The sequence below is a fragment of the Rattus norvegicus genome, chromosome 3, assembly GCF_021556685.1.
Source record: "Rattus norvegicus strain SHRSP/BbbUtx chromosome 3, alternate assembly SHRSP_T2T, whole genome shotgun sequence".
NCBI classification, from domain to species: Eukaryota; Metazoa; Chordata; class Mammalia; order Rodentia; family Muridae; genus Rattus; species Rattus norvegicus.
The window spans coordinates 147,135,789-147,142,498 of NC_141536.1; the positions used below are offsets into that span (position 1 = coordinate 147,135,789).

The following is a 6,710-nucleotide window of genomic DNA, read 5'->3' on the forward strand; positions in this document are numbered from 1 at the left end:
CCCAACACCAAGGAGGTAGAGGCCGCAGGATCTCTGTGAGTTTAAGGCCAGCCTGATCTACATAGTCCATTCCGGGCCAGCCAGGGCGCTTAGTGAGATCCTGTCTTAAAACAAAAAGGAAACCAATACATTTAGACAGTGCTCCTGGCTTTATGAGTTTTATCGCGAGTGTTTCAAACAGGATTACCGAGGATCCCCGAGATCTAAATTGTGAATCTTTTCTCGTTGCTTTCCCAGCTGGTTAGCCCTGGGTGCCTCTGGCTCTAATCTGGAGGCTGGGAAAGTGCAGGGAACAAAGCCCTTTGTGGAAAAGAGAACCCCATTGTTCCAAAGTCAGCTTTCAGGGAATGTGGATTCCAGAGAATGTTTGGGATGGGGTTTTTCTCTTTGTCCACTTTCTCCCCTCTCCCTGGGGGGAGGAGCAATTTAAAGGAGCAACTTTCAAAATTAAATTAAACAGAGTTAAACCCATTGCCCTCAGGGAAAGCACACACTGCAGGGTCTTCTGTCCAGCAGCTGCCTTCGTTACATGACAGAAACCCAGGGGGTTTGGGTCTTGTTCTTAGCAGGAAACCTCAAGGAAGCAGCTGGGTCTAGATCCTCTGCACCTCAGCCGGTGACAGACATCAGCCTAGGCACGACCACTTCCTTCCTGGAATCCACGTCACAGGCCACAGTCTGTTGCCTTTTCTCAGCTAAAAGACCTATCTATATAGCCCTGTCCTCTAGATAAGGCCTGGCCAAGTTCGTGATATTTGGAGAGCCTTCTGACTCAAGCTTAACGTGGGAAGTTGACTTTCGGGCACTGACCCCATTCTGTGCCACTATAGGTAGGTTATTTTCCCTTTCTGGGCCTCACTGGGTCTGCCTGTCAAATGGGAATAAAATACCACCCTGTCTACTCCTTGTCTGTACTGGAGGTTAGGGGTGGGGCACAGTCAAGGAGAGCTATTCTGAAGACCGGCTGTGTCTCAGCTGCTTCCAAATTCCTGCAGCTCAGAAAAGGGGTCTTCATCCCGAGGGTGCTAAGACCTAGACCTTCTTGTTGCGTGGTGACAAGCCCCTTGGGCCTGCTCGGGCCCACCCCTTTCCAGAGAGCTTAGGCTCCGCCTTAGGGGAGGAGTCAAGAGGCGGCGCGGTGGCTCGCTACCAAGCAGAGCTGGCTCTGTCGCCGCACCACCAGCTGCGGCTCTGGGACCTGCGGATTGAGCCGGGGCTGGGAGCCGCCCGGGGCAGGGCTCGAGAGAGCGGGTGAGTTGAGTGGCGCCGCATTCCTCTCTGCACTCTGCGGATCCGGCAGGTGTCTCGGCCCCTTCCAGTCTGGCTGCTGGAGAGGGGTGCCTTGGCCAAGGGAGGGTGGCTTAAGATAATTGGGGAGGGGGGGTGCGGTGACGGTGGGATGTGCTGGAAAGGTACCGAGGGTGCGAGGCCGGGGAGTTGGGCCACTGTCTCCCACGTCTCGCCTTCGGATGGGGAGGCTGGTCTACGTAGAGGGTGCATTGGCAGGTTGTCGACCAGGGCTGCAATGAGTGGATTTTGGGGGGCGATGTGAGGTCCGTGGTCTGTCTGGGCTACTGTCTGCCAGGGTTACAAGGCTGGGTGGTGAAGCTACAGAACACCAGACGCCCTGGGCACGCGGTCTAGGAGCCGGGCATGGGGGCGCCGCCCCCTCGCGTGGCGGCGCTTGGTCTGGGCAAGCAGCAGCAGCGCGCTGAGAGCGTTGCTCCCGGGGTGGGAAAAGTCCCGGAGGCTGGTGTCCCTGTGGACAAACCTGACCCAGGGCGGGATCTCCACCCCTAGAGCCTGTGGGTCGGTCTCGGTAGCCCCCGGCGTGGTGATTCCCCAGAAGGGATGCTCCCGGCCTCTCTGCCCGCCGCCTTAGGCGCGAGCTGCGGATCCCCGCGCCCGGAGCGCTCCACTCCTCGCGAGTCCCGCGCATCCGCTCCCGCAGGGAACAGCGCCCCCGAGCGCCCAAGATGTGCAGAAACGGCGCAGCCCTGCCCCAGAGGTCGACTGAGGGGTCTCCCACAAGGTCACGCTGAGCGCCCAGATCGCCCCGAGTGGGAACCAGGAGCGGGAGGCGCTCCTACCCGCCTCCGGGGTGGATGCGGACTCTCTTTCCTCTGCGCTCCCCTCCCAGCCCTGCCTCCTGCTTTACGGAAGATGCTGCTGATGCAGCTTCCAGTCCCGGGCATCGGATAATCGGGTCTCTAGGTGAGCTGTGACTATGGCCCTCTCTGCAAGCCAGCGGGGCGCCGCCACCACGGGCCAGGCCTGGGAGCCTTTGCTCCCCCTGGAATCTGAAGAGCAGGGGGAACAGAGATGAGGCTGCACAGCGCTTAGAACGGAAAGCCGATGCTTGCGCGCCCATGTGATTACACTGCTCATAAAGGGCTCCTGTTCTTGCTGTCAGAGGCGCCCACCAGCTCCTGGCGGCCGGGAGCACCAGGTGCGGCCTGTGAATCGCCCTCTGTGGAAGACCCGGAGCCCAATAGTGCCAGGCGCTGTTTCCCTCCAGGCTATCTGAGGAAGGAGCTGGCGGTCGCCCCGGGCCCTCGGGAGTATGGGGGCGGGGGGGGGCACTTCCCTGTGCGCCTTATCCTGCCATTTCCTGCAGCCAGTAAGGTACCAGAGGAGAACCGACCTCCGTTGGGAGGGAGATCTTCTTTCCAGGCTGAGCTCAGCACAACTCAGCCGACGACTTGCTGTCTGCTCACGGTTCCCCATCTCCATAGATCTCTAAGAAGTGGGGTGAATGGTCGCTATAGGGTAAGTGAGAGAGGCCTCACGTGAAGCTCTTGGTGCATCAGAGCATCATGGATGACCCTGCTAGGCAAACCCGCCTTCAGTGAGGGTTTGAGCGAGGCGTGTCCCCTAGCGAGGCGCAGAAGTGGAGCCCTGGTGGGTGGTTCTGCAGGGGCTGGGATGTGGGGTTCCACTTTTCCTCCTTCAGTTATGTCACAAAGAGCCAGCTTGTAGGAGGCGGTAGGGACCGGTGACTGCTTTCATCGTGCTGCCTGCTTGCAAGGCCTTTCCCACTCACATTCTCACCACCTTCTCTCCCACCTGTCACCCAAATCCCATCTTCTCTGCCCCAGTCCTTGGGACGCTGTGGGCAAGATGCCAACCAGACCACTCTGTCAAGTGGAGTCTACCTCCCATTGCCCCTGTCCCCCAACCCCCCCAACTCTTCTCAACCTTTGGAAATGGCTTCCTTAAAAAAAAAACCTTTTGGTTTCAAACTGATCCTCACTTGTGGCTTAGATGTCACAGACCACTTGGGAAAGTCCCCTTGCAATGGGACAATTCAGCCAAGTCTAGACTTCCTGGTTTAGAAGGACCAGGTAAGTAAGGCCAGCGTTTGGTGCCCACACAGACTTTGTACTCTGTGTTCGTGGAGCCCGGAGCCAGAGGAGCAGAGGTTAAATTCTAATCTTGCTGTTGGTGTTTTCATGAGCCACAGAGCCAGGGGAAGCTGAGGCAGGGAAATGGTTTTCTTTAAGGCTATATGTTTCCTATAGAGCGCCTTTGAGCCAACTACTTGTCCTGTCTTGTGAAAATTTAGTACTAGAGCCTCAGGGAACTTGCTCCAACCAGCAGCAACCACGTGGACACAGGGCAGCAGATTGCAATGGTGGCCTGGATTCAAGTGCTGGGTTTTGATCCCCAAGACACCCTCTCTTGCGGACCTTACCCCTCTCCCATCCCAGCACCCTGTGCTCCCAGCCCCCATGCTTGTTATGCTATGGCAGACAGTGGGTCTCAATGGACATTCCAGACGAGGACTGCCCTTGTCTCAACACATCTTAGAAATCAGCTTCGGGGGAGGGGGAAGCATGCACAAGCCTCTCACGGCCTGAAGTATCAAAACTCAAGGAAGCAGAATGAGTCTAGTTGAAATGACAGCTCTGAGCTGAAAAAAGCTTGGGACTCTGTGTAAAAAGCTCTTTCCAGCCCCTCCCCCTTTCTCTTCTGGGTGATAAGAATCCCATCGTGGTCATCCCCACTGGGCTCTAAGGACCCCTCGAGACCATAGATCATAGATGTGCTTAATGGGGATGCTGGAAGGCAGGCAGAAGGGACTTTTGTTGGTGACACCTGTTTCTTTCTTTCCTCGGGTCCTCGTAGATCTTGCTCCCTCCCGGGCTACAGGGACGTAATACTTCTGCTTTCAGTTCTGGGGATACAGAACGCCTCTTAGCCTGTCTCTTGGGCAATGTCCTGGGAATTGGGAATCCTTCTGCAGGGAATCCTTTCTCCGGGGCCCTGTGTACAGACCTTGCACTTAGCAAGGGGTTGCCATAACCAAGGTCGCTCTGGGGGTTCTCATCTCAGGGGAGAGGCAGGCCTGCAGACAGAGGGTCTGGTGCAGTCAAAGCTTCCATAATAAGAAGTGGGAACTGAGGGCACAGGAAATGCCAGGTTTGAACCATCACACTGTGCTGGACGGACAGAATCCTTTCCCTCTCAAAGAGGTAAAGTGAGCAGGAGAGATGCTATGGGTGAGGATTTAGCTCAGGGCTGTCCCTGGATGAATAAATGTTCACAGATGTTAGTTGCTATTATTATTAGTCTATTATTACCAATAACAGGTGGGCCACACTTATTGCGGGAGCACATTTGATCTCTTTGGTGGTAATTTTCCCAGGCGGTGGGCAATGGAGGGAGGGATGGGCACCCGTGCACGGAGAACTGCGTGCGTGCGTACAGGCTGGGAAGCTCTGGGTGGGAGCCGTGGGTGGGAGTCGCTGCTGGAACTCAGTCAACAGTGTAATGCAGGTCCCGGTAGGAAGGCCAGGGAAGGAGTCAGAGGTCATCCTGCCAGGGGCTGTGCACGGTTAAATGCTCGCTGACCCGAAGCAGCCTTGTCAGTTTTGCAGCTCTCTGCAAAAGGTTGCCTGACTGTAGTTACCCAGGAAAGAGCAGGATTAATTTCTGCACGGGAGGAAGAGCAGGGCTACTTTTATACCAAAGGGTTCTCTCTATTCCTTCTCAGTCTCTTTTAGCAAGCATAAAGCTTTCTCTCCTCCTTCCCTCTGCCTGACAGGGTCCCCCATGCCAAAGTCTTCAAAAATGTTCCATGCCTGCTCGTCATGGTTGAATACGTATGTAATCTCAGCACTCAGAAGGTCAGGAGGCAGGAGGATAGCCATTTTAGGGATAGCCTGGGCTACATGGTGAGACCTTGAATGAAGAAAAAAAAAAAGATGCTGTGTGCTGTCCTGTATGCGTTTCGTAAATCTCTAAGCTGGCTGCACAGTGTTTGGTTTCTGACTTTGTGTGCCCCTGGGTGCCGAGTGGTAGGTGGATCACCCTACGGTATGCTCCTGGAACCTGCCCTGACTTTTGGGAAATTCCTGAGTGCAGGTGACTGTGGGGGGAGGTGTTCCTGGATGTCTCAGAATCCAGGATGGCATTCCACTAGAGTCCCACAGATGTGCTTCTATGCGGGTAGTTTGTAGCTTGATTGATGGGGCAGGTGGTGACCAAACCCTAAGCTGGCCCCAGGGAGGAATGAGTCTTTTAGGATGACTGCTCAGAATATCGTGTGACTATAGATCCTGCCTATAGACAGGAGGCGTTCGAGCACATGCTTAACTGTTTGTTTTTCCATGATGACTGTTTAAGTTTAGGGGTTTGAATTCTGATCCTGCTTTCCGCCAGTTTTTGGACCTTGGGCAATGGTTCCGTTTCCGTGGGCCCCCAATTTCTCCATCTGGAAACCCAGACCATATATATTGAATATATAACGCACATATAAAGAATTCTGAGTTCTCCTAAGGATTTTGATCCGATGTAGAGTGATGGGTTTCTAAGGTTTTGTGTGTGTGTGTGTGTGTGTGTGTGTGTGTGTCACTATGTACTGAGGCTCTCCTTGAACTCTCAGTCCTCCTATTTCAGCCTGGGTTCTGGGGTTATAGGGGTGCACCCCTCTGTGTGATGTAGCTTCTAAGCTGTTCATGATATTGGTACAATGTCCACTGAATTTTCATCCATGGCTCTGTTTGTACCATACCTAGAGTTACATAATAATCATTCTTCTTTTAGTTTCCTTTTTAAATTATTTAGTTTTTTTTTTTTTTTTTTTAGATTTACTTACTTGATTTTGTGTGCATGAGTGTTCGCCTGATTCTATATGTGCACCACAGATGTGCCTGGTGCTAGCAGAAGTCAGAAGGGAACATTGGATCCCCTGCAACTGGAGTTACAGATGGTTGTGAGCTAGCGTGTGGGTGCTGGGAATCAAACCTGGATCCTCTTTCCGGGCAAACAGCGTTCTCAACAGCTAAGCCATCTTTGCTGTTCCCTAGTCTTCTATTTCATTCACTAGACCCACAGTTCTCAGTTGTGAACAGTTCTGGCCAGTGTCTAGAGGTGTCTCTGTTTGTCAGAGCCAGCTAGGAGGGACCTGGAGAAGACGTGGCCTCTAGTGCCTCGAGACCAGGAAGGCTATGGGATATTCTGCAGTGCATAGCACAGCCCCTCACAGCAAAAAATTCCAGGCTCCCAAACGTGAATAGCATCAAGGCTGAGATGGGTTACACTCGACCTTGTGTCCTCTGAGGTCAGTGGCTGTATCTAATTCATTCAGCTGTGTCCCCGGTTGTCAGAGCCAGGGAGACAATCCACATACATTAAAAGAATGAATGAGAACTTGGAAGGCCTCGTGCACCCTGGAGTCCCGGGGGTTTGGCTTACAGGATGATTTG

At 53.9% G+C, this 6,710-nt stretch overlaps 1 protein-coding gene across 7 annotated transcripts in view; it reads left to right on the top strand.

Annotated features, from left to right (window-relative positions):
- The first annotated feature begins 672 nt into the window (after positions 1-672).
- Positions 673-6,710, top strand: part of Ppp1r16b (protein phosphatase 1, regulatory subunit 16B) — a 96,168-nt gene continuing 90,130 nt past the window's right edge. For 2 of the 7 annotated variants that reach the window (XM_087654389.1, XM_087654396.1), the window contains exon 1: positions 673-830. The gene's annotated coding sequence lies outside the window, so the exon portion shown is untranslated. 7 annotated transcript variants of the gene reach the window in all.